The 15,741-nt window shown below is 35.8% G+C and overlaps 1 protein-coding gene across 9 annotated transcripts in view; it reads left to right on the top strand.

Moving 5' to 3' along the window:
- The window catches only part of Ufd4 (ubiquitin fusion-degradation 4-like), an 831,523-nt gene that overhangs the window by 573,491 nt on the left and 242,291 nt on the right, over nt 1–15,741 (top strand). The window lies entirely within an intron of this gene.

Here is a 15,741-nt window from a genome sequence, read left to right as displayed (position 1 = left end):
CACTCTTACAGAACTTCCATGGATATGGATGGCCCTTCTCTCACTATTTGTCATATATTGAAAAATTTCACTTGCATCAATTTTATAAAACCCCTTTAATATCTTAAAAGTTTCTATCATGTCCCCTCTTTTCTGCCTATCAACTAAACTTTGTCCAAAATCTTCAACCTATCCTCATAGGGAGTGTTCCACAGACCTGTCACCATCTTGGTCACTCGTCTCTGAATTTTTTCAACCACCTCCTGGTTGAACATTTTTATCTATCGAGGCCTAGTGACTTACTACGTGTGAACAATCTAATACTCGTCTTACCACATGTCATGTACTGGTGGTGTGCATCAGTTCTATTATTCCCCAAAAAACCCAGGTGACCAAATCTGTGTGTAGTAGTCAAGATGTGACTGAATTACAGCCTTATAAGGAGGGATAATAACTTCCTTATCTTTACTTGTTAGCATGTTTTTCAACATCCAATAATTCATTGAGCTATTTTATCAACTTTTGCAATATGCCCTCTGAATTTTAATTCTTTGTCCACCATTATCCCAACTCCTTGGTCTCATCAATTTCCTGCAAACCAATACCATCAATAAGATGGACCATATACAACCTTTTCATCAACTATTGCTCTCCTCACTTTTGCATCATCAACAAACAACTGAATATCTCCTCTTAAATCTTTCCCAATGTCATTGATATACAAATTAAAGAGTAGTGGCCCTAGCACAGAACCCTGAGATACTCCAATAGTCACCATCATTCTTCTAGACTCCACTTCACCATATACTACTCTCTGGTGTCTGTCCATCAGCCATCCCCCTATCCATGCTACTAGCTTGATATTCATTCCCATCCTCTCCAGTTTTTGTAATCGTTTTCCATGTGGTATTCTGTCAAATGCCTTGCAAAAGTCAAGCAGTATCATGGTGTCGTCATTAACTTTATCCAGTTCTGCTGTCACTTCATTATAAAATGTGAATGAGTTACTAAGACAGGACCTACCCTTTATGAAGCCATGCTGCCCACTATGGAGTATTGCATCTCTATAAAATCCTTTAAGTAACTTTCTATCATATACTCTCCTTTTTTTTTTTTTTTTGCATAGCTTCTGCAGCCCCCACACCCTCAATCTATTCTCATTGGGAGCGTTCCACAGACCACTCACACTATCTTGGTTACTCACCTCTGAATTCTCTCCATCACTTCCTCATCTACAAGAAACCCAGGTGACTAAACCTGAGCACAGTAATCTGGATGTTGACATATGAAGGCCTTATAAAGAGGAATAGCAACTTTCTTATCTCTACATGTTAGTGTGTTTCCAGCCAAGTAATCTTATGAGCTACCTTAAAAACCAGAGTATTATGTCCTCTAAACCTCAATTCTCTGTCTGCCACCATCCCTAAATCTAAATCTTTATCCGTTTCCTGGAATACAGTTCCATCATTGTAGTACACAGTTTATAATCTTTTTATCCCAAAATGCATACCTTTACATTTCTCCACATTAAACTCATGCCATTATCTTTTTCCCATACTGAAGCCAATTTAAATCCTCCTGTAAGCTCTCCACACCACCTTGCTTCATTATCATTTTATCTAACTTTACATTATCAGCAAAGAACTGAATATTTCTTTTCAGGTTATTCCCTATATCCGTTATGTATAAATTAAACAGGTGATCCTAACGCTGAACCTTGCAGCACACCACTAGTCGCCAGCTTTCGCCTGGATTCTGCCCGTATACCACTTTTTTGATATCTGTCCAGCATCCACTCTGTTATCTACATAACCAATGTCATATCCATTCCCCATTTATTCTAATTTGTGTAGTAGAGTTCCATGTGGTATTTGGTCGTATTTTGCCTTTACAAAATCCAGCAGAATCATGCAACTATTTGATTTATCCAACGCAGCTTTCCCTCTAATTATAAAAAAGTTAGTAAATTACTGAGGCATGACTAACCCTTCACAGAGTTATGTGAAGGGTATTGAGTATCATATTCTTATCCACCCATTCTTGATTTTTTTTTTTTCCATCTAATTCCACAGCTGTATTTACACTGGAATTTTGCAATATTCTAAGAACCTTCAATTCATCTACCTCTGTTCCCACATAAGTGTTTGTCACATATATCACAGCATTAACATTACTCAGTAACTCAACTATATTATCTACTTCTGTTATTTTGTGACTATCAGCCTCATTAAAGTCATTCTTTCTCTTACTTGCCACATAGCGAAATAACTCTTTGGCGTTGCCTTTGGCCTTCTCAGGTAGCTTCTTATAATCTGATTTTGCCTTGCTTGCCTGATCCTTGTACTGTTTGAGTTTGCTGGTCACCTTTCTCCTTATATACCTTCCACATCATTTTCTTTTTTGCAGTTCATGCTTTATGATATTACTCACCCTCTAATTCCTTCCTTGTTAACCTCTTTACTTTACATTTACTATTTAATACCACTTTCTCTAGATATCCCTTAACTATAACTATCTTCCATGTACTACTTACAACATTCCTGTGCAGGGTTTTATGCTTCGAGCTAATTCCTAAGCTTGTCATAACCACCTGTCTTGTAGTTCTACATATACTCCTTCTTGATAGAATATTCCTAAGTATGTCATGCTTGGTATGGGGAGGGGGTTAATCTGGATATTGAGGGGAATGAAGTCATTTTAATGATGAGTTTACAAGATTGATTACAAAATGTGGTGATTTGAACATTCTGATTTCATCAGCACATCATTTTCTTGTGTACTTTCAACAGGTACTAGATATGGAAGTTTCTAATATAGTTCATAATGAATTTGCTATGACCTGCTTTCTTCAGAATTTTATCTATTATATTTCAGTTCTCATTTTATGAGCACTTATATTTTGATCTTCTAAAGCACTCCTAATACTCAACTTATCTATATCTTGGTTTTTCCACCCAGGCCTTTTTCTTACAAAAATTGTTTTCTTCAACAGCTGTTTCTTTAATCTTTCATCTCCCAGTTTTGCTTAATTGACCATGTACCATCCCAGATTAGTCTTCTGTATACATTTTTGACAATTAATAACATGAGATTTTTCTTAATGCCTTCATTTTTAATGTGCTTCTGCTGTTACCATCTGTTAACTCTTAATTTTCATTGTTACTCATATATATGCAATTCTGTCGTAACTCCCACATATGCATATATGTGTGGCCGAAACTGTGGTTATACTTAGCTGTCAGTTTTGGCCACCCCAAGCATTTATCGCAAGAAGCATAATGGGAAAGGCATGGGATTTAGATGCATTTGACAGAGGGTAGATCATAGGTATGCAATGAATGGGTCATGCGATGTCTGAAATTGTTGATGAACTTGGATTTTCTTGTATGTCAGCTTCAAGAGTGTTCCGAGAGTATGAAAATTGTGGCAAAAAACAAACACCTGGACAAACTGCAAAGGGCAACCAGCCTCGAATGATCCTGGGCTTTGCTGCCTGACTTGCATCATATGGATAAAAAGGGGAGCAGGTATTATTCAAATCACCTCCCATCTGAGCAAAGATTCCAACTGGAAAGTCAGTGCAAGATTCACTTCACCGTCTCAGCTTCAGGAGTCGCTGACCTACAAGAGTTCCACTTCTAACAGCACGATGCCTGGCTGAATGCCTTGGCTGGGCTAAAGAACATTGAAACTGGACAATTGAAAACTGCAATGTGTAGCCTGGAGTTATGAATTGTGATTTAAACTTCATAGCCCCGATGGGAGACTGAGGATATGGTGCCAACCCCATGAAGCCACAGGTCCTGCATGTCAGGGCAGAACTGTATAAGCTGGTGATGGCTCAGTGATGATCTGGGTGTCTTCAGTTGGACATCTTTGCAACCTTTGGTATGTGTTCCAATGACTCAATGCATCCCAGTACCTGGCACTCGTGGCCGACCATTTACACCCATAGTAGATTCCAGTGGAGATGTCATCTACCAGAAAGACAACTGTTCATCTCACAGGTCCAGGTAGGCTTAATTCCAGGAGCATTCTATTGACTTTGAAATAATGAAGTGGCTGTCTAGAAGCCCTGATTTAAATCCTATTGAAAATCTTTGGGATGCCACTGAGCAGAGTTTTAGCCCATGTCCCATTACTGTTGAACTTGAGTGAATTGTGGGCAGCTCTGGATGATGCATGGATTGCCATATCTGTGAAACATTTTTGCAAGCTTGTGGAGGAAGCCCTTCTCCCTTTGTGTGGCAGCTGTTATCAGGGCCAGAGGGGATCCAACATGCTACTAGGTAGCTATCCCTAATTCAATGCCACTTTAGTGTATAGTTTTCAGGCTTTGATAAACTGTTTTATTTCTAATCACATTGATGTATCTGATATTATGACTGAAACAGTTGATATTTCATGACTATCTTCTGCTCAACATTTTTTTAAAATTAGCAGTATTATTTATTGTCTTTAATCCCCCCCCCCCTTTTTTTTTTCTCCTGCTTTCTAAAGCTTATTTTCCAACTCTTTCTTCATCTTCCATAAGTGCAGTCCCAGAAAACCACAGTCTAGTTCTTTGGCTATGAGTTGGAATGTAACTTCTGACAAATCTTTAGTCTACTTGGTTTGGAGGGGATAGATAGCATGTTCTTCTAACAACCAACAAGCTGTTTGAACCTCATTCTTCACATGGTGTTTGGGCAGAAAAGAATATCATGGCCTAGTTCATGAACACTAGTCTTTTTACTGGTGGCCTAAAGTGGCTTGAAAAATTTTCAGATTGAGTATCTAAAGCAGAATTTCCATCTATACTAGTCGTAGCTCACCCATGGTAATATATGCTTTATTATACAAGTTTCACGTATTTTAAGCCCCATTTAGTGTCTAGACCACGGTTTCCAGTTATATAGGCCTTAGCTCATCCAGCTAATATTCACTTAGGTATACAACTTTCATAGGCACAATTCCCTCTTTTTTTAGACTTTTTTAAAATCTGCCTTAGATTAACCTTATTGGTTGATTAATATTTTATTTATATTTTATCTTTTATCACTCCTTCGGGGAGTCCAAGGATCCATAGGGCGACTCCAGTTTAGTCACTCATGCCTTAATATCTATCATCTCTCTGTCTCTCTCTTTCTGAATTCGTTAAGCAAAGGAAATACATATCTATTGGTAGCCCATTCCACATGCTCATCATATGCCATGAAAAGAAACTGGGCCTGACCACATCATCATCAGTTTCCAGATGACCCAATGTTTTATCGCACCTGTCGTAATCTTCAAAATCTTACTTGTATCCATGCTATAAAATCCCCATACTAACTTGACCATATCTGAGTAGAGTCCAGTTGTGATCTGATCAAAGTCTTGCAAAGTGGAAGAATAATTTCTTTTTTCTTACAAGTTAGTGTTATTCATTTTCATAGTTATCTGATACGATGCCTTAACTACCTTAGCACAATAGCCACTAAACTTCAATTCTCTATGCACTCACTCCTAAGTGTCTAGCTACTAGTTAGTGGTTGGTCCATAATTTGCAATACCATTCTTAGCTCCTTCCATCTATGATGGAATTATCTTATTCTCCTTGTTCTCATTAGGAATTACACATGTGCTGAGATGCATGTTGAACAACCAAGTGTAAAGCTTTGCTAATTCTTTTGCAAATTATTTCAGTATCAGTGCTGATATCCAATTCATTCCTACTGCAGTGTTCAAATGCTCTTGCAATTTAATATCTCCAATTCATCCACCTCTGCATTCTTTTTACCTTTTTTTGGCATAAAGAAAGCTAAAGGGGTTGACTGGAAAGTATACTTGACTGAATTCATCACTTAATGACTCATCTACTTCTAGTGAATCTGACGCTTTCCTACCATCAAAATTCACTAAGGATTATGAATGATAATTTCTTCTTTTTATTATTATTATCATCATCCAGGGAGGTCCCTTTGTCATATACGCAGCTCACCATACCGTGCCTTAAATATATTCAAATTCTCTATGCAGATACGACACTCTCAGGAAATGCATTTCAATTATTCATAACTCCCCATGCAGAAAACCTAGTTCTCACTCCCTTGCTCATGCCCTGCTTATACAGCCAGGGATGACTTCTTGTTCTCCCCCATCTCCCACCATTTAAAAAAAAAAAATCTCTTCAATGTTAATCATATAATAACCCTTTGCCAACTTGTGCCTCTATCATATCACCCCCCTCCTTCCTCCTATCCACTAGACTGCAAATTGCATCTTCTCAACCTTTCTTCATACTGAACATTTCACAGACCAGAAACCATGTTAATCAGTCTCCCATGGACTCTTTCCACTATTGCTTCATCCTTTTGAAAACCATATTTGTGCATAGTAGTCTATATGTGGCCTTCATTAGACTACATATGCATGCGATATCCTCTGTATCATTGCTAGAATTCGTGTTGCTTTCCCTCACACTTTGGTAATGTGCCCTCTAAATTTAAAATTTTTATCCATCATCATCCCAAGATCTCTTATTACTTCCACCTCCAACATATATCCCAAACAGGAGCAAATTCAACATTGAAACGTCATCCCCCACTCTCATGCCCGTTCACTCAGCCTATTCAAGTCTTCTCGTAAGGCCACAGCATCTGCTCTACTCGTGATAGTTCTTTCCATCTTTGCGTCATTTGCAAGTAATGCAACTGAATATCCCCCATTTAGATCTACCCCCATATTAGTAACATTCAAGTTTAATAGCAAAGGCCCTAAATCAATCCCCTGAGGCACACCACTAGTGACTTACTTCTTCTGGGATATTGTCCCCCCATACACAACTTACTGAGACCCATCAGATAGCCAATCCCCAATTCAATAGCCTAGTCTAGTATTCAACCCCATCCACTCTAGTTTAAACTATCAACCTATCATGTGATAATCTATTAAAAGCGTTCAAAATCTAAGTATATTACTTTGTATCCATCTTACTCAGTCCCTGCTGCTGTAAACTGATTATCTGATTTAGTAATCTTACTTATTGTAATAAGTAAGATTACTAAATATAATAAGTAGATTACTATGCCAGGTGGTACATACTGGATAGACAGCATGATCATAATTATTCATTGTTCCGATGTAAACAAGAACAATGGCAGCCAAGACCATCGTCGTGCAGGAGGTTTGACATGGGAATTTTGCGACATCTAGCATGTGTGCTGTGTATTCATTGCCAAGAGAAAATGGATTGTGGTATGAGAGTGGCATTGGAGAGAGAGAGAGAGAGAGAGAGAGAGAGAGAGAGAGTATGAGCCAGAAATGCGAGTGTTGTCAGAGTTGTTAGAATGAAGTAGTGGAAGAGAATGGAGTAGTGAAAAAAACCGAGTGTATTGGAATGAATGGAGTTCGAGGTTAAATAATGGTGAAAGAAATGGGAAAGAGAATATAAATGGGATAATTGAAATTAGCAGTAAGATAATGTATGCAAAAGTTGTGGCGGCAGAAGTTCAGGATAACGTAGAAAACCCAAATAAAGAAATAGCTCACTTGCATGTAGTCCTTCAAAGGACAAAAAGCAAGATTTGAAAGGCTGCAAAAACAGCAAGAGGTCTGAAGCCAAAAAAGAAACTTGTAAGAATAAATGAGAGAAAGAGTGAATCAGATATTTAAAATGATTGTGTGATGGGGGGGGGGGGGTACTTCAAATAAGCACTACAAAATCTTGTTTCCCTGGTGTGAAAATTAATAATATTCATAATGCTGTCAGAATGCAGAAAGGGAAGGTGAAAGAATTGATGAAATAATTGGGCTGGAATCAATTACCTGATAGGTGAGAAGTATTGCATGAGGGAAGATGTTGTAGGAACGTAGTAGACTGTGCCATTTGTAATAATTAAGACTGCACCATTTTGTTATATTACATTCTATATTCTATTTTTCACACTTCCACTACCCTGCTTTGTCTTTGCTTTCTCTTTACTTAATTATCGTGAGTGATCAGCTGCCTTAACTCTTAACTGCCACCATTTATTTATTTCTACTATATCTTATTTCTCGCACTCTATAGTCTAACAAATTTATTTGTTAGACTATAGAGTTTAACAGCTGCACCAGTTAGACTATATATTAAGTGTGAGATTATAAGATCTTAAACCCAAAGACATTCACATAAATGCCAACTAATGATAGAGGTGACAGTTTGTCTTTTGTAGATGGCAACAGATGAGAAATTTTGTTAATGGCAAAATATGTGGAAATAAGGTGATACTTCTTCGAATTCTACACATTTTCTTGAGAAAATCAGGGATATTCAAATACAAGATTCGTATTTGTTAGCTTTGACATCGTTTCTTTCCCTCTTTACCAACATTCCGTTATCTGATACAGTTAATTTGCTATATGATGATTACTCTCCTGATATTGTGAGAATTTTTGAATGTGTTATAGAATCAGGATATTTCAGCTGGAAAAACAAGATCTATTGACAAATTGAAGGCGCTGACATGGGTAGCCCCCTGTCTCCACCTTTGGCAAACTACTTTTTGAACCATCCGGAAGATACCTTGTTCTCATCCATTCATTCCCAACCCTCTCATTGGTTTTGTTATGTTGATGATACTCTTGTTGTTTGGCCTCATTCTGAAAATGAATTTACCACTTCCTACAGTGGATCAATAGCCTTCCTCCACACATTCAATCTGGTAGTATACGATTCTTGGACATCCTTCTTACGCACACAGCCTCTGTAATTTATCAACTAGTGTTTATCGAAAACATACCTTTACTGGCAGATACGTTCATCAAAAGTCTGTTCATCACACCTCTCAAAAAATTGGTGTTATCAAGTCTTTAATTAATAGAGCACATAATGCGTGCTCCTCTTCCTCAAGCTTACAACAAGTTTTCACTGTCAAAACTTTAATGGAATTTAATGGTTATTAACCATAATCAAATCCAGCAGATAATTGACTTCTATGTTCCAACACCTCAGGATTCTTCAATGAACCACAGGATTCCAATCCCTTATATTTCTGGTATCTCTGAACTGATTGGTAGAATTTTGAAGACATATTACCTTATTCTCACATATTTTCCTATCAACAAAATTTCTCATCTGTTGCCATCTACAAAACACAAACCGTCACCTCTGTCATTAGCTGGCATTTACCAGATATCTTGTGAATGCAATCTGACATACTTTGGACAGACAAGCCGTTCTGTGGAAACGTCCTGTCTGCTCAACTTAATTAATGAACATCAGTATTATATTGAATACAGGAAACATCAAAAGTCTGGTCTGGCACAACATAGCATTGAAACTAAACACAGTATCCGGTGGAATGAAGCTCGGCTTCTCCATCGAAGCAGTTTTAAATATGAACACCTTTTCAAAGAAAGTTGTGAAGTCCTTTTACATTGGCCAAATCTGAATCAGAACAATTCTCTCTCTCTCCCAAAAGTTTAGGAGTGTCTCATTTTATGTAACCATCAAAAATAGTTTTTAATAATATTATTTATTAATATTAATTTCTAGTGTGCAGCAACAGTTTTTAATTAGTAAACCACTGACTGTTGTATGTACTTTGTATTCCTTTCTTTGATTTGCTTGTTTGTACGCACTGATGATGTAGTGTTATTTTCAGAACAAAATATCTGAACTTTTGTTTCATTAAAGTTAATTATTGTGGTTATTGTGTAATATGTTGTTTACTAGTGAGACTTGTCTAACAGCAGATGACATAGTTACTGGTATAGATTGTGATTGATTTAGTATTTTCAGGAAATATAGAGTAGTCAGGAGAGGAGATGAGGTACTGTCGATGATGGCAGTTCTTTTGACTTAATCTGGTCCGAGATCAAGGCCAATATGACAAAATATAAAATATTGCTGCGAGTGCCAAGATTGCACCCAGTTAACAGTATCATAATGTGGAAGATTTTCATCAGCAGATTAGTAATAAAACTAGCATTGAGTGCTAGTTGAGTACTGTTGATATGGGTTAAAGGGGTGGGTCATGGACTGATACCAAAAAATAGTATATGGAGGAGCAGAATCCAGAAGGCAGGTGACTAGTATTGTGTCACAGGGCTCTGTGCTTGGACCACTGCTGTTTTATTGTATATAAAAATGATATTGTAAATAATTTGAAGGGGTATATTCAGTTGTTTGCTCATGATGAATACCAAAGATATGATAAATATCAGTCATGGACTGATACCAAAAAATAGTATATGGAGGAGCAGAATCCAGAAGGCAGGTGACTAGTATTGTGTCACAGGGCTCTGTGCTTGGACCACTGCTGTTTTATTGTATATAAAAATGATATTGTAAATAATTTGAAGGGGTATATTCAGTTGTTTGCTCATGATGAATACCAAAGATGATAAATATCAGTCATGGACTGATACCAAAAAATAGTATATGGAGGAGCAGAATCCAGAAGGCAGGTGACTAGTATTGTGTCACAGGGCTCTGTGCTTGGACCACTGCTGTTTTATTGTATATAAAAATGATATTGTAAATAATTTGAAGGGGTATATTCAGTTGTTTGCTCATGATGAAAAGTTGGATAAGGTAATAGTCTAATGAAGGTGATGTACAGAGCTTGCAGGATGTTTTTGATTAGGCTGTCAGTATGGGCAAAACCTAATGCATGTCAATTTATTGTGGAAAAGTGTAAAGTTATGCATTTTAGGATAAAAAGATTACAAGCTATGTACCATATTGAGGGAACTGTACTTCGGAAAATTGATGAAACCAGGGATCTGGGAATAGTAGTCGACGAACAGCTCAAGTTTAGAGGGCGTGTTGCTAAATTAGCCAGGGTAGTTTACTGGATTACTTCTTTATTGAAGAATACTAACAAGCAGAAATAAGGGAGTTATCATTCCTCTTTACAAATCCTTGATACAACCACATTACTCTGCTCAGGTCTGGTCATGTCACCTGAATTTTTTGTGGATGAGGAAGTGGTGGATCCAGAGGTAAGTGACCAATATGGTCACTTATCTCTGGATGTGAGTGGCTTGTGGAATGCTCCCTCTGAAGATAATCTTGCAATCCAGAAAACTGGATTGCAAGAGTTGCAGAATTTTTGCAGAACCTATTAACCAACTTCTGCAATTCCATTGAATTGCAGAAATTGGTTAATAGGCAAAAAGTATATGATAAAAACCATTTAAGAAACCATTTCAGTTACTTGAAGGATTTTATAGCATTGATGCAATCAAAATATTTCAGCATTTGGCTATTAAGGGCGGAATGAAATGTCATCCCTGGAATTTAGGAAAGAATGTGGTTAGCAAGGATGTGAGGACTATATTTTTAATTTTGAGAGTGGTGAATGAATTGAATGGAATGGGTTGCCTGTGTTAGTTGTGGGTGCTCATCTGGTAATGGTTTCAAGGAGAGGTATGATAAGCAGACTGTACTTATACTTTTCCTGAGGTGGGTGGGGCCCAAGGTGCTAGAGTTCTCCAGGATTGTCATTATTTATTATTATTATTATTTTTTTTGGCCCCTTAAATTGGCATAGTTTGCATATGTACAGCCCTGATTATGGGTATTGTGTTCATAGTTTGGGTCACCACAATAAGTGTTAGGACTCCATTGAGGTGCCAGTGCAATAATAATAATAAGTAAAACATGACCTCCCTTTAGCAGATCTGTGCTGTTCATCAAAGATAATACCAGTGTTGTGAACCCACTTCTGGATCATGGTTTCACTAGCCTCTCCCAACACTTGAACCAGAACACGACACACCTGAAACAAATTGGCAGTCAAAGGTAGTCATCCCACGGTAATTCTATAACTTCTATATAACTCCTATCTATATCTCCATAGTTGCAATTATCAGTAATGATAGTTTCTTGTATCCTTAAGGTTTATCTGTCTTGTAGCAACACCCAAACGTATATTTTTCTTTTTAATCTGTCTCACACCAGACTTTCTATCCATTTCCTACAATTACTCCTGAATAGAAATCTGCCAGCACCATTATAGATTTCTATTTTGGTTGGATTTAACTTATCTGCAATACATAGTAGTATTTGCCTATCCTTGCTATATGCCTGTCATTGCATTATACACTGAATTCACATTTTGTTCCTGTAGCAATATCCTTTGTTATTGACTATGTTATTTTTAATAGTGCAGTATCAAAATCTACTGAAACAAAATTTGCAAGAAATGCATGCTAATGAACAACAAATTAATCCCAGTAACAAAAATGTTGCTGAGACTTTGGATTTATACTCATAATTTGCTTCTTACTTTTCTTTGAGTTTCTTTGTGTGCTGTTGTACTCAACAGTTACTTGGTCATTCTTGGCATTTGCATGGTTTTTTTTTTTTTCCTGCATAGCAATGCAAAACTCAGCTCTGCTCTCTGTCTCACACGTACTTTAAGTATGTTTAGCATACACTCCAACAAAATAGCTAGAATACTGATACCTTATGTTTTAGTGCATTTTAGTTCCTCACTCTAAAATGATGCAAGCTGTTTTTATGCAGATAAGAATACTTGACTTTAAAGTAATATCTTTAATGAGCTATTCTGTTCATTGTATAATTTTGCATTCATGTTGCTTTACATTTTCAGTGACAGTAGATATCTTTATCTAGTTACTGATTAGCTGTGAGAATTGAGGAGCTGTCATAACTATGGTAGAAATATGGTAATAATGATGGGGAAAAAATTCTAAAATTATGTTTAATATGTTTTTGGGATGGAGATTTTAATGGATTGTCATAAAATTATGACCATCTTCATAAACAGTTATATCAAATAAATTATGGTGAATGCTTTGCACCAGTTAAATGTATTCAGATATATCAGCAGGTATGCATGCCATCTGTAATAATATTTATGAAATTTAAGCAAAAGAAATGGGGGAGGACAATATTAAGCTGATGAAGTCTACAGCTACAATGCTGTTTTTTAGTATAGTTCTTTTAGAAATTATGTAATGCCCATTGTTATTGAAAATAACAAAAAAAAAATTGTTTTCAAATTGTTAATAGTTGCTTTATTATAATTTATTAAAAGACTTGCCGTGTTATTATTGTGTTACTGCAGTTATTATGGGTTTTGGGACAAAGTATCATTGTAAAAAAAAAAATTCAGTGTGTAATAAACAACAGTGTTATTTTGCATTTCTAACTTTGTCAGTTAAAATAGTAAAAAAAGTGTAATACTTTTTTGGCACATGGAACAGATTAAAATAAAGTGTAGATTAGAAAGATTCATTAAAAATATTATATCAAGATATTTATTGTATTTTTACTTTAATAATGAACAATTTTGTATTCTACCTTACTAGTGGAAAGCAAAAAATAAGTCATTAAAGAGAATATTTTGCATTAGTATTTTGCAAATAAAATTTTACTAGACTTAGGATCAAATGGATTATAGATTTTAAATCTTTGTAATAGAATTTTAACTATGAATACTGACCACTGAATTAGAAATTTAGCAGAAATCAGTCGTTTCTGTATAACCAAGCAGATGTCAATACCAATCTGCTTCTTTTCCCTGCACATAGTTCAGTGAAATATGGGTCGGGAACAGCCATCATTAAATGCTTCAGTCAATTCCTGCACATACAAAGTTCTGTTTGTTCATACAAACCTTTTTAGACAACAGCAATCTTGTTTCTGACAGATCATCTTTGGTACCTTTTTTAAACTTTAAACTCTTAATCCAGAAGTCAAAGAATGTGCGTTCCTACCACAGTGTGGATATTTTCCCACTGATTAAACATCTAGATATCTCACTGCTTGATAAACCAGTCAGCTCTGCTGTTTTCAAAATCTTGGTTCCTCCAGCCATAATAAGCACCCGCAATAAGCTCTTTTATAAAACTCCTAAAAATCCTTAGTTTTTCCTGTTGATAACAACATTGTTGATTACTGATCAGCAGCATTCTTAAATAGTTGCCTAGAACACAGGTGATGCACATGATCAAGTATTTTGCATATATGCTGCGTAAGTGATGTTTACATACACCTGCATAAAAGTTTCTAATCCTGAAGACTGTTACAAACCAACTTTAGTATACTGGATATGTGATAACTCCTCGTTCATGTTAGTAGATGCATGAAAACAATATCATAAATGGTTCCTATTTTGGGCAGCTGATAACTGAAAATGTTACTATAATCATAAAAATGACTAGGCATCTATTAAATTTATTTTGTCTGTCTGCACATAACTTTGATATGGCTGGATGAATGTTATTAAAATACAGGTTCTTTACTGAAATTGCTAAAGCTGGTCATTCATTTGACATTAGCACTATTAGTAAAGAATGCTATATTTCAATAATATTTACATGAATTATATGTAATTGAGTTGGCAAAATGCTTTAAAATGATTAGTAATCCTATTCTGTCTGGTTTGCTTTTAAGATCTTAGCTAAAATTTTTTTTTTTTTTTAGTTTTGGTTCTAGCAGACTTTTTTTTGTCACAGAATGAAACAAATAACTCAAAGGTTCTTCAGATGCAGTGAGGTATTTTTAAAAAAGGATATGAACCACATACTCAGATGCTGACTGACAACCAAGGAGATTTCGTTTCACAAGTGAAATAAATTGAGGAATTTTGACAGTATTTTGAAAGACTACTAAACAAATTGCCATTACCAGATAGGAACCTTACACCTAAGGTACAATGTTTAGAAGGAAATGGTGAACAACCCACAGGTGAGGACCACTACTAATGGAAGTGGAGAATGCTATTAATGCACTGAAAAGTATGGCAGCCTGGTGAAAATAAAATTACACTAGAACTTCTATAAATTGAAGGAATACTCTCAATTGAAAATTTTGAACTTATTAAGCTACTGTAGCAAAAAGAAGAAATCCCCATCAATTGGAATACAGCCATATTATGCCCTACAAACTGATAGTCTCCAACATTGCTGGAGACTATCTCCAAAAAAGTTTGCTTTTTGTATGGGAAAGTTGACAACTGATTATATTTTCACACTTTGATATTTGTCAGAAAAATTTTATATTCACAATATTTATTAATAAAGAATTATAACTAATATTTGTGGACTATAAATAAGCATATGAGAGTTTATATGTTTAAATACGACAGAAATATATAAATATGATACAATTATGTAATTGCTGTGCCTTCTGCTAAATATGTTTCCTACAGGAATATTTGTCACCTTTTAAAATAAAATTTGGACTTGACCAAGGAGATGCTCTCTCGACTTTGTTCAACTTAGCATTGGGAGAAAAAAAAAAGTCACTAGAGACCTAAATAAACAAAGGAGAATGGAAATGAATGGAAAGAACATACTATTAGCTTATGTTGATGGCATCGTTATCCGTGAAGAGTCTCTCTTCAGGATATTATACAAACTAAATCTAATTGAATTAAATCAAGTAAGCTATGAGTTTTTCAAATGAGGAAAAGACTAAATATTGTACATTTCAAGGACTCATTAGGGCTGATATGACTTTATTATTGATAATTATATCTTTAAGTATGCAGATAACTTTGATTATCTAGAAGTTAATATTCATAGCTATAGTGAAATGCATCAAGAGATAGAGGAGAGAATTAAGAAACCTAGCTTTTAAAATACAGAATGTTATCAAGAAAATTCAAAGAAATTCTTATTTGGCTGTAGTGTAATATCTGTGGGCTTCTATTTCACTTCTATAGTCCTTGTTTTGTTTTGCTGTAGTGTAATATCTGTTGGCTTCTAATAAGAAGGGCTTCTATTGCACTAACACATCTACAGATCAGAGCAACGAAAGAAGCCACAGGCTTCCATGCA

Source organism: Typopeltis vanoorti, chromosome 10 (genome assembly GCF_054136105.1).
Source record: "Typopeltis vanoorti isolate ZY-2024b chromosome 10, IOZ_Tvanoo_1.0, whole genome shotgun sequence".
Classification (NCBI taxonomy): domain Eukaryota; kingdom Metazoa; phylum Arthropoda; class Arachnida; order Uropygi; family Thelyphonidae; genus Typopeltis; species Typopeltis vanoorti.
Note: the sequence above shows the minus strand (reverse complement) of the source record. Positions and strands in the feature narration are given on the sequence as shown.